At 41.1% G+C, this 12800-nt stretch overlaps 1 protein-coding gene across 7 annotated transcripts in view; it reads left to right on the top strand.

The window, feature by feature from the left end:
* The window catches only part of PLXNB2 (plexin B2), a 257191-nt gene that overhangs the window by 71046 nt on the left and 173345 nt on the right, over positions 1 to 12800 (top strand). For all 7 annotated transcript variants that reach the window (XM_068669637.1, XM_068669631.1, XM_068669632.1 and 4 more), the window contains one exon: positions 10010 to 10196. The gene's annotated coding sequence lies outside the window, so the exon portion shown is untranslated. The remainder of the gene's footprint in view (positions 1 to 10009; positions 10197 to 12800) is intronic.

Here is a 12800-nt window from a genome sequence, read left to right on the forward strand (position 1 = left end):
GTAGAGTCTAACCTCTGGATGCATTGCAGTCTTGTTTGCAACCTAAAGTAGCTCTAAAAATATTTCTTTACTGGAAAAACTCAATTGCATCATTTGTGTAGTTATTGGCACCTATGGATTTGTAATCACAAGTTATTTTTTCAACATGATGCATTTCAAAATCAAGATATGGATTGAAAAGCGTTAATCCTGAAATTACAGTGGCAGTCCTGATGTGGATGCTGAATTCAGAAAATCACAGAATGGCTGAGGCTGGAAAGGACCTCTAGAGGACATCTGGTCCAACCCCCTGCTCAAGCAGGGCCATCTACAGCAGCTTGTCCAGGACCACGTCCAGCCAAGTTTTGAAGATCTCCAAGCAGGGAGACCCTGCAGCCTTTCTGGGCAACCTGTGGTTGCTCCATTACCCACAAAGTGCTTCCTGATGTTCACATGGAGCCTCCTGTGTTCTAGTTTGTGCCCGCTGCCTCTTGTCCTGTCCCTGGGCACCACTGAAAAGAAGCCAACTCCATCTTCTTCACACCCTTCCTACAGGCATTTATGCACATTGATAAGATCCTCCTGGGGCCTCCTCTTCTCCAGTGCTGCTAGCCTTCTTTGTGGCAAAGGCACTTTGTTGGCCCGTGTTCAAACTTGGTGTCCACTGGGACCCTAAGTCCCTTTCTGCAGAGCTGCTTTCCAGCCGGGTGGCCCAGCATGTCCTGGTGCCTGGCGTTGTTCCTCTCCAGGTGCAGGGCTTTGCGCTTCTGCTTGCTGAACTTTGTGAGGATAAACTGTCACTTCTCTGCTAGTAATAAATAAACAAGCTTGCAAATAGCCAAGCTTTTCACTGGCCAAATTAGAACTGGGTCAGTTAATTGCACGTTACCTGTTTTTACCCTCCCTCGCACATCTGTTTACTGAGAGATTTGTGTATATGCTGAGAATGGAGGAGAAAAAAAAAGGACCTGCAAGGCCTTTTATGTTTGTATTGAGGATTTATATATTTTGGAGGTTTTTATGACACTGTGTAACAGTATGATCACAAACGGTGATTATAATTATCTGTTAATTTCAAGATACTGCAACCTACCTTTCTTTTTTTATAAAAGTATATCCCTAAAGCTAAGCTTTTCTCTAGCATGAGTGCCTAGAATGTTATTAAAACCTGACCTCATTTAAGTACACGATCAGTATTAAAGTAGTGTATCCTACATCTCAATCATTTAGAAATTATCTGTGCCTGAAAAGATGAAATGAGAAACTCACCAATTAGTAATGAAAGTCTTAGAGGAGTAGAAAGTGACTTCAAAGAACTTGGTTATATATTTGGGTGGTGGGGATTTTTTTGATATATATCTTTTTTTTTCTTTCTTTCTGAAGTACTTCCAATTTGTAGAAAACTTTTAACACTTTTTTAGCATAATATTGGAACATTTGAAGCTTCTTTATCGTTTGTGTGTAAACTAAAGGTAAAAAGAACATGTAAAATTATTTTAAAGCAAAACAATCTGTTTAGTTTTTAGAGATGAAAGGACTGAAAATGTAAAGTCTTAGTCTGCCTGCACTCTTTGGCTGAGCTATTGTTTTCTTTATATGTGCTGTGGGCTGGGGTTTGATCTGGCATTTCACCATGTTCCCCAACTCTTCTTGTACAGCAAAGCTTTTCATAGTGCTTTGTGTCTGTATCAGATCTCCTCTACTCACCTTTGTGAGGTGTTTGGGCTCATGTGATCAGATGGCATCAACCAGCTCTACAGAGCCCAGTAAACCTCCAGTTCCCAACCTCCCTCAAGTTCAAAAGAAATTGAAGCCTCAACTCCTCTGCAGAAGGCTCCCACCTTCACAAGATGAGCATCCCAGTCTTGGGCTGGTTTAGTCCTTTGGTTATACCTAGGTATGGATGGCATTTTCAGCTTCAGTTCCTTCAGATTTGAGTTGCACTACATCTTGCTACCAAAAAGGTTTTAATAAAATAGCATTCAAATAGAGAGTCACATGCCATATAATGCCTAGCATGGAAAGAAAGCAAGTGTTGTATTCTGTGTGCAACGTCCCGGTGCTGCCTTCTAGTTTTCCTTATAACAGACGCAGTGGGGGGGTTGTTGATTTTTTTTAACGTTTCCTAGTTTCTGCAGAAATTTAAGCAACACTGAGGCTTGCTTTGGCCATTCTGCAAGGGACACTAAATGAATAATTCAGACTTAAACCTTTTGACCATGCCATTGTATAATGGTGATGTCAGTAGGATTTCTTATCACTGCTCAATATCCTTTGTGCTTCCTACTAGAGTGGGAGGTAAGGAAAGAGCAGAACATCAAAGCAAATGGTGTATTTTTGTAACACCACATGTATAAATATTGGTACAGTGGTGCAGTGGTGGTAGTTTCCAGGGTAAGTGCCAGTAAAAAAGTTTATTAAAAAAACACCTCAAAGCTGTAGGTCCAGAAGTGCATAGTAAGGCACAAGAATGAATAAACTATTTAAATGGTGAGGGTATAAGTGAGAAGCAGACTGGGGAGCATACCTACGGTCTTGAGCTCTGCTGTGGGAGGAGGAGAAAGCCCAGATGTATTTTTTAAAAAAAGGGAGAAAAAAAAGCTCGTTTCCATCCCACACTGTATCACATTCCTCGCCCCCTAGCTTTTTTAAGCCTCCACAATTTTTAGAAATTATTGTTTAAGGAAAAATGTAAATGTAATTACACGTAATGGGTATTATCATAAACATACACATAATTATGTAGTTTGCAAAGACGGGATAAAAGCCATTACTGAAATAAGAAAGCACTTTTCTATCAACTCTAATAATGTTTTTCCTCATCCCTCCGTTTCAAAATGGAAGCGAGTGATATCAGCATGAGGAAGCTGTTCCTGCTGCTCCCCAGCTGTGGATGTGTCAGCGGAGATAAATTTCATGTGGGAGAATATTACCCCTTTCCCGAGGACCGATTCATGCACACCTTAAACTCCACTTTGCCAAAAACAAAGCTTTCCAAGGTGTTCATCTGTTCCCTCAGCTAGCTTTTGAGATGTTGCAAAGTGTTTGTACAATGAGATTAAAGGCCCGTGTGACTAAATAAAAACAACCCCAGCTGCTGTAAATGGCTGCTTTCCTCTGCCTTCCTTTTGGAAGAGCAGAGGTCAGGGATATACATTTATTTTCATCTTTGTCACAGCTTTTGCTGTGCCCTTCCAGGCCTGGTTTTGTCTGCTGTCCAGCTGGGTCATTGGCCAAAAAGCAGAATTTGCATTTCTGGCCTGCGCACCTCAGCTGGGCCTCCTGGGGCTGGAAGACAAGCAAGAGACTCTTCTTGGGTCGCTCTTTTTTACAATCTGTACCAAGATCAGCAATCTGAGCAGTTTTTTGATTCAGTACATAGTCTTGGGGCATATTAAATGTCATTTCTATCAGATTTATTTATCCTTCAGCCCAGAAAGTCTAGAAGGGTGTCCTGCCTCTTTCCTCAAACCATTATTGTTCAAGGTGCTATGCTGAGTTTAACTGAAATGTTTCAATGTATACATGTATGTGTTTTCTAGAGGGGGAACAAAAGTTTTTGGGGTTTAGTTTGTAAATTCGTGATCCCCCCAAAGCTGTTTTTGCTCACAAACTGCTCTTGCTTACAAAGGTTCATTTGTATGGATGCTTAAGAGAGGGTCTTGGTGCCTTCCAAGTGTAGGACCCTGCACACTTTTCCGTGCTGGACATTACCTTGTGGAAGTTAGCCCAGGGTTATTGTAAAACCGGTTTGCAGTTAAGTAACTGAATATGAGAAGGCTTAAATAAAATGCTTTTGGAAATAGTAAATGACAAACTTCTCTGAACGTGGTTTACAAGAGCCTTGCAGCCTAATCTCCTAAAAGAAGCAGCCGCAATCTGGCTTTATAGCTGATACACAACGAGTTTGCAGACAAAAGCCTTGGTAGGATTTCAATTTACAGCCTATGATACATAGGGTTCTCTCTTCCTTGTAATGCTTTGAACCGAAATTGAATTTTAAATTAACTTGACACTGTGCTGTTTTGAAGCCAGATAAATAACCATGTTCCTTTTCCCTTTTTTCATAATATATTTGATATCTTACTATGAATGTATTTCCTGAATTGATATTAATATTATACATTTGCCTGTCCTTACTTTCCTTCGGAAAAAAAAAGTGAAACATCTCTATCTTTGCTGTATTGTTTGCACTTTGACAATGATATGGTTTTGTAGTTTAAGAATTTTCCAGTTTTATTTCTGTTGCTCACTGTAAAAACTTGTGTTTTATTCCCGTGTTTTTTCACATAACATTGATGAAACACCGGCCTTCAGAGTTACGTTCTTTGAGCATGCATGTTTGTGATTTCCATTTGTTTTAATTCATCAGAGGGCCATATTCTCCACTTCGCTACCCCAATTGCAGCATGAATCAATGTCTCAATTCCTCTAGTTTGGGAGCGGATTTTTCTACACCAGTGTTTCCTGGTGTTTTAAGCTGTTAGACCCACAATGTACGGTAGCTTGTATAACGTACCAGGTAGTCATAAACGGTGTCAGTGGTTAATCTGAAACCTGATAGTGTAATTCTCTTTAACGTTTGATAGATTGTACAGCTAGAAGGAATATTGTAAAAGAGCTGTTTTACAAAAGGAAAGGGGGTGGGGGGGATATTTTCTGAGTATTTTAAAAGAAAAGAAAACAAATATCCACATCTCTGAATGTACATATGTAGTAGAAAGGAAGACTGGTACAGTATAATTGTTTTGTGTTTTCCCCTAATTCTCATGCCTGTACACGAACAAAATATTCTTATAAAACTGTTTCTGGATCTTATATTAAAAGATATATGGTGGTATAATTCACAATGTTGGCATGTTAGGCAAAATTTATTTCTTCTGTTCCTGGTAGAAAATGCGGCTAACACCACCGTCAGGGCGTGTAACTTGAAATAAAAGTATCCGAGTGCATCCTCCCTCCCTTCTCCCCCAGGAAGATGTTCTCCAAACAGTTCCTTTTCATACTGTTTGGCTTCTTGCAAGGCATTAGCATTCCAGAAAGAATTTCTGAGCCCCGAGGCTTTAGTAGTGGTCAGGACAGGCAGAAGGAAAAATTACCAGGCACATCCCCTGGTAGGCTGAGGGGTGGAATTTTAACCAGGGGCTTTCGGGAGCATATTAAAGACCATTGTTTTTCTTGCTCCCTCTTTCGTTATTCCTTTGCTAGCCAGTACCAGGAAGACTTGAGAGCCTGACTTGACGCTGTTTTCATTAACAAGCATAATGAAGAAATATTTGGAGCATTTTGTCTCTATGTGTGTCTTAATGAGGGAGAAAAAGAAACTCTACCTTAAATAGGACAAGAAGTTATGCAGACCTGCCTGATTCGGCCAGAAATTCTCTTAGGCAGAGGAATGCCACATGAAATTGGAAACTTCTAAGTCAAATAACAGTCAAACAACAGAGCCTGAGCTCGGCTGCTTTTCAATGTCTTGTGCTCCTGTCACCTCCTCTCCCCTCTCCCTTTCCCCTGCCACTCCCCCGAGGTATTCAGATGGAAAGGATTGCTTTCCAAGGTATTTGCACAAAGAAGGCATCTTGCAGCAGATGAGACTTCCTTGAATCCAAGGCATTTCAGCATGCTCTGATCTTTCCCCAGAACTTAGTTAAACATGCAGGAAAGGGACTCTTGTGCGGTACTGTGCAGTTACTGGTCATCTTGGTGGACATTGGCATTGCACATCCCAGTGGTGTTTAGGGATATTTGTTGGAGTCTCAGCCAGGACATGTGCCAAAGAGATTACGCTTCATCTTTCATCCCAGGGAGAAGAGAGCCTAAATGGGTTTATCGTGGGGTTTTCATTCACTCTGTCATTTCTCCCTTCTTTATCTTTCGTTGCTAGACTTCTAATTTTTCCAGACAGCAGCGCACACCCCTGCAGCTGGCCCTGCATAATGATTCCCTCCTCCTCGACTGACACGAGGGTGGATGCATAAATCTTGTGCCGTCAGGGTGCCTCCTTCAGCAGACACTGTCCCCTCTCCCCCCTTGAACAATATCTGTCCCCTCTGCAACGTTCTCATTTACCACCTACCAGCCTTGCCTGCTGAGCCAAGATGCTGCCTGTGACCATTATCCAGCCTATGCTAAACATTGGGAAACGGTTCTTTTCTGACAAAAATACAACCATTTTTTTTTCTTCTCCTAATGACAATTATTAGTGTAAATTGGAGCGCCTTTAGCAATTGTGTTTGACACAAACATTATACCATAAAGCAGCCAGCTCCTGTGAAAAGCAAGAGCTGAGTGATGGTTTGCATTAGGAGCTGGAATATGAGAAGGACTTTCAGGAGGAGGAATTTTGTCTGAAACAGTGGTCTTTAGGAGGTCTTAAGTTGGAGGTACCATTGTTCTCTGAGGCCCTGCATTAATTCAAAATGATTGCTTTGAACCATTGAGTAAGGGCAGAGCTGTCAAATCTAGGGCTTGCCAGCTGCTGAACCCATCCAACATTTTGGCAGTTCATAAATCTAAGGGGACTTGCAGACTGTTTATGAAGTATTGTTTTAAAATCTCTCCTCCTTCGTCCTCCATCCTCAGTTGTCATGGTGGAATATAACATCTGGCTAAAAATCAAGAGTAGTTTAAAAGGCAGCAATCCCTGTTCCTGTCCTCGAGATGAAAGCAGGCACAGGATGGATGTGCGATGTACAGGAAGAGCTTCGTCATTCTTTACTAGCACCAAAGGGCTACGTAAAGGTCAGTGTCTCCTCCAAGAGCAGCCACACAAAGTCCGAGATTTCTCCCGTAGGTGTTCAGGACTGGCTGGTCTGATATTCGTAGTCAGTTGCTTTGAGAATTCAATGTTTTCCTCCAACTACGAGGATTTGACTGTTTCTCTGCTGCTGTCCTTACGATGAATCATGTTGCAGTTATTTTAAAGAGGCGGATAAACTGCAATTGTTTATATACAAACAGAATATGGCATTGGATGCCAGAAACCAATCTCACTAATATTTGGCTTGCTAGGTTGCATCGTTGTCGCATGTTTTGGCTATCAGAGAGAGCAAGCTTAAGATTAATTGAAACGAGTTTTTTTCTTTCCAAGTGTTCTCAGTGCTAGCGGTATTTTCTCCTCTGTAAATGCTGGCAATTGATTATAAAATGTCAGAGGTGTTAGCCGTGTCAGTGACCTTCATCTAGCCAGCTGGAACACTAGGCAGGACTTGCATTAGGACAGGCTGCAACCACCAGCAGGTTTTGTTGCATCTTTGTATCATTAACAAAAAAAGACTGGATGGGTGAGAGTGGATTGTAGATACAACAGTGCTTATTCACCTAAATTTACTTGAAAAATGGCAGTGGTAGCAAAAAATAATCATGTTGTACTCTTCTGGGTGAGCCTGGAGGGATATGAGCAGCCTGGCCTGTCCTCTTCCCAGAGGGGTGAACAAAGCTTCCTCTCTGCTGCTGGGGGCCAGCTTGTGAGCTGGTTTCTTTCCCATGCACTGTCATTCACTCCAAGTTAGTGGGAACCCAGTAATCTGCAGAACCGTGTCCTTCAGCAGACGTCCATGCCAGCTGTGTGTCCTGTGCAGCTGTTCTCAGCTGGCAGGGATTTAAGAATTCTTAAATTTAACTTCACGTCTCAACCACCCCTACTTAATATACTGAGCATCGAAGCAAACAGTGAGGAGGATGTTGAAGGAAAAGTCCTCCATTTCTAACAACAGTTCTCTTCAGATTCTGTTTGAGGCTAAGGCTCAGGTAATGGTGTTAATTTATTTGAAATCATTTTATTAGAATAAAGTTGCAAATGTGCTGTATTGTGCCTGTGATTCTTGAAAAAATGAAGGAGGATGTGTATCCCCTTCCTGGGCAGCCCCATGCTAGTGGTGTGCTGAGGGAATTAGCTGTTTCTTGCCTTGGTGGTCCCTAGCAGCAGTAGCAGTGGTAGAGTTGGATGGCCAACGTGCCCAATGCTGTGATTAGAAAAGTATCTGCAGTTCTTGGAGAGGAGAGATAACAGGAGTGTTAAGCTTTGAAAAGCAGTACAAATTAGGCTTTGCTGTTGGACTTGAGGAGAACTTTCTAATCCCATGGCATTCCTTCACCATACTGGTAGAAGAAGCATGTTTGTTTTGTAGTTGAATGTTTTGTCTTTATGATGTCTTTGGACTGGAATTCTTGCACTTTATTCCCTGGATATCCCATCTATTAAATTATGTCTTTATTCTTCTCTAATGAGAGCTGATACATGGGGAAGTGGAACTTTTTTTCATTACATTTCTTGAGTCTACTGCTACTCAAAATGCATCCATATAACAAAGAATTTGGAGGGAAAAAAATCATGAGCAAGTTTGCCTTGTGCAGGTCTCTTTGAAAAGTCATCTTTTAACTGCTCAGGACTCTGCCAACCAGTTACATGGTTCAGCTCGTGCACATGGTGGAGCCAGCCAGAGGTGCGAGAGATGCAGGCTTTGCATGTCCCGGTGCCGTGGCAGAGGGAGAAGGTGTTACGGGAGGACCGTGCTGGCAGGGAGAGGGGTGTGCAGCTTGCTAGGGATCCCGCTGCTCTGCTGCAAGCAGCAGTGACAGCTGCAGATCACTCTGGGGCTCAGTCTGATTTTAAAAACAACGTCCTGATTTCAGAATCACAGATAGAAAACGTATTACTGTGAACTTGGCAGTTCTTCTTCTACAGTCAATACTACCACTTTTTCCCCTCAAGCTCTTCCTCATTATTGCCTAAGTGAGAACACAGAATATGTTCTTAGTTTTCTTACTATGCTAATTTTCCCTAAATGTGTTAAATCATTTGAGTTTATGGCACATGAGAAGATAACTTCTGCTAATTTAAGATTCAAAAAATACTTTCTTAAGAGTTTTCACATGTAAAGCTCTCATAGAGTTGGACTATTGAAAGACTCCCATGTCAGAGAAGATGCATATAGTTTAAAAATGGCTGTAAATATACATATATATTTAAAAAAAAAAATAAAAAATGGCTTGAATTTCTGAGAGGTACAAACTGGTCTTTGTTCATGCTGGAAAAAATCACAGGATAACTTAAGTCAGAAGGGAGCACTGGAGGTCATCTAGTCCAACACCCTGCTCAGAGCAGGGCCAGTGAGGTCAGGTTGCTCAGAACATATAAAGTATTTAGCAGTCTGCTCTACATAGCTCAAAACTTAAGTAGATGATGGTGAGTTTCTTGGAATTTCTGATAGGGGAAAAATTGAATTGTAATATGTCTCTTTTGTCTTCACCTTTCAGAAGAAAATAAAGGAGGAAGGCTGGGGGAAAAAAAATCTTTACTATCCATTCCATTTTATTTTTAGATGGAAATAAAAATTTCATCAGGCTAAATCTTACTTTCCATACTCAATTATTCCCCAGAAAGTTGAAATAAGTACAGGTGTAGTCTTTTCAAGAATATGCTCCTAGAAGTTAATTTCTGAAGTGAAGGGAAACTGCAAGGTGACATTGCTTTGGGCCTTAATAAAGGGCTTCATTTAGGCATCCATCCTTATAACTGGGTGGTGAACTATCTAAGGGTTGAAAGGGAAAAGGGAAGAAGGGGGCTGCAAGAGAATGAGAGCAGATAAAAGTACAATGTAATTTAAGTCTTTGGTTAATGTCTCCATTTGAAAGTAGCACTGGTTTATTTGGTCAGCCAAGCATTGGTAGCTCACAGTCAAATTCTTACCATAAAGTCTTCTTGCCACAGGTGAGGCTTGAATAGGTTTCTTATGGGCCTATCATTATCTTCTACAAAGTGGCCCTTTGAAGGCAGAGTAAGGATGCTTTGTAAATAGCTTCCTAACGCTTTGCATTGCCCCAAGATGTCTTAAGTTGAGAGGGCACCTGCACTTGAGAAAGGCAAAGAACCACACTTGTTGACGATGGCAGCTTTAATGGGTTTCCCCTTTCATAATGCTATACCGAATCTCTAGCAGCCAACATGAACACCCATGACTGTGTCTTGAAGCCGAAACATGCCTCACTACAGTGCTGAGGTTTCTGACAACATGTTCTGTTGTTCCAGGTGAGAAGACAGAGGGGGAAAAGCTCTGGGCACAACTTTGCAGCTTACCTGGTACCCTCTGGAGCACAGCTGAAAAAGATTAAACCCTGACACCACCTCATGTCGTCCTGAAGTTCCAGCAGAAGTCAGCTCTTCTCTCCCAAGCTGTGGTGTGCACACAATTCTCATGTGATATTTTTGTTTTTAGGTAAGCTTGCATTTTCTTTTCTTTTTTTTTCTTTTTTGATCTATTTGTATTTTAAAATGGGATACTATCATTCTATTTTCTCGATAATTTTCTTACTATTCATCAAAACTTTCAAATGTTGCTGGAGCATATAATAAATGTTTATTACTACTAATGGAGATAAAACTTCTAGGAGCCAATCTTGCAAGAGGCATTAAAATTAGTGAAGGAAAAAAAAAAAAAAAAGAAAAGAAAGAAAGCTTGGCAGAGGTTCTGTATTCATAAACCTATTTATAGCTGGTGTGCCTGTTAGGAGAGCAGGTTTGTGCCTCTGCCAGCAAGATGCTCCACCTGACTGCCATGCTAGTGCTTGCCCTAATTTTGCACTTAGGTTCTGAGACTCCCACTGGGATGCTGAGCAGATGTGTGATTGAACTGAATGTCGAAGGTGTTCAGGTCTGACTGCATCTCTGAGGACAATCAGAGAGATTCGATCCAGATCTTTTCCAGGACCTGTTCACCTTGATTAGCACGTGTTGTCTTGACAGGATTCTCAGAAACTGGCTTGTAAAACCCCTTCCTCCAGCTAAGAATTTTCTTTAATTGAGCATCCAAAGAGACCTGAAGTTAAGATTGACAGAGGGGTTGCTCAACCATGGCTCTTGGTCTGTTCTTTAGCCGTAAATCAGTTTAAAACCGTTTAGACATCTTGCTTGGTGCTGGCGACGTTCCTGGAAGTGGCACTGTCTGGAGTGCTCGTTCCAGTCTGGTGTGAGTTTGGAGGGAAATGCGAAGAATTTCTCTGGAATTACCTCTGCAGCTTAAATCTCAGCCTTTTGCTGCTGGTAATAATTATCCATAGACTGTGCTTTTTGGAAGATAGCACTCAGCCTTTCCAGAAAGAGAAATGTGTGTCTCCTGTATGACACTGAAGAGAAATGAAACAATGGGAGAGGAAAATAAAATTTACAAGGAACCAAGTTAAGAAAACCAAGTGTATAATAGCATTTAGCTAGAAACTGGCTACGTGCCAGTTTGGGAGGTTTTTCTTTGTTGCTGTTTTTTACACTCAGCTTCTGTGTATAAAGTTTTTACTTTCCCTTGAAAACTACAGGGAAGGGGAGGGATCAAAATATAGTTTTACATGCATGTGAGCTGCAGAATGAATAACAATGAAGACAGCTGTTTTAAAACAAAAAAAGTACATTCCCTCCTACGCACATTCATTTAGATACCTAAGACCATGATTTTTCAAAATGCAGAAAAAAGCACGAAAACAGCTACTATATTTAAGCTTATTTAGAAATATGCACGGGGGAAGATGAGTATCATGAAGGAATGTCCTGCGGAGGATGCGAACATAAGGGTGGACTCGCTGAAAGGGAGTAATAGCAGAGTAGTTCTTGTAATTTCGCTATGGAATCTTAAATCAATTACATGAATAACACAGGATATCTTCTGAGACTAGCCAGAAGCGCTTTTTTGCGGGTATAGCTAGCATGGTTGTAGAAAGCCTCCGTGCCAGACTGGGATTAGCGCTCCCACAACTGAGACACCACAAGTGCTCGCGTGTTTGTCTCTGCGTCGTCTCCCTGTGCAGTCAGCCTTCAGTGATCCGCCTCCTGGATGGTAAATTCTTCAAAAAATGCACCAAGGTGTGTCTGATAATACGTGGTACTTTGGCGTGTTTGTGCGTCGGACTGGTAAGTTTGATGTTCAAAATGGGTTTGGTCTTAGGTTTTGCATTGATTAAACGTTTTGATAACTTGTGTTATTAAAACTTTCAAAGTCTGCATTAGACTTCTACCGAAATTACTGCGAGTTGCTCAAAACTGTGCTGATTAAAGGTAGTATTTCCTTTTCAAGAAGACTTCACTGATCTAGTTGTTTCTTGAGGTCTGTTCCTTTGAAAGGAAAATTAGCATCCTTGTGCTTTTTAATAAAATGAGCCGAGTACTAAAAATACACGGTCAGCAGTTTGGTTAGAACACCAGAGTATGTGGCTCATTGCTCTACAGAACATGTACGATATTAAATGTGGATATTAATTTTGTTCATTCCTCCATCACAAAGAAAATAGAAAATGCTTACATAAGGGGGCAAAATAGTTTACGGAATTCTTCAGCAGTGCCTTTCATGGTATGCAATTATAAACTTTGATGCATGGGGGATATGAAGTGCTTCCTGGAGTTATCTTGTGTAAATACGTATAAATCAGGTTGGTTGCTGGTTTACAACCCTTTAAGCAACTACATGGTAGTGCTTAAAAAGAGAAACAAAAACTGGGTAAGCTTTTCTCCTAAATTTTCTTTTTCTCCCTTTTTTTTTTCTTTCACTTCAGAAGCTTTCCTCAAACTTCATTATATTCGAAGTTTTCCCTTTAAATCGGCGGCTAGCATAAGCGTTTTTGCAGACTCATTTCATACAAAGATTTTGCCTCTCAAGTTGTTAAAGCCAGCGTAGCTGCAGCTCTGCTTCACTTGTGTGGCAATGAACTTCACATGTAAATGGGGCCTCTAATAAGTCCGCTTTGTGCTGGAAGGTGCTAATGGCTGCCATCAATCAGAGGGCTGGTAAAAGTTGTTCGCCCCCTCCCCCTGGACTAAATGAGACAGCAATTAAATG

Source organism: Anas acuta, chromosome 1 (genome assembly GCF_963932015.1).
Source record: "Anas acuta chromosome 1, bAnaAcu1.1, whole genome shotgun sequence".
Lineage (NCBI taxonomy): Eukaryota > Metazoa > Chordata > Aves > Anseriformes > Anatidae > Anas > Anas acuta.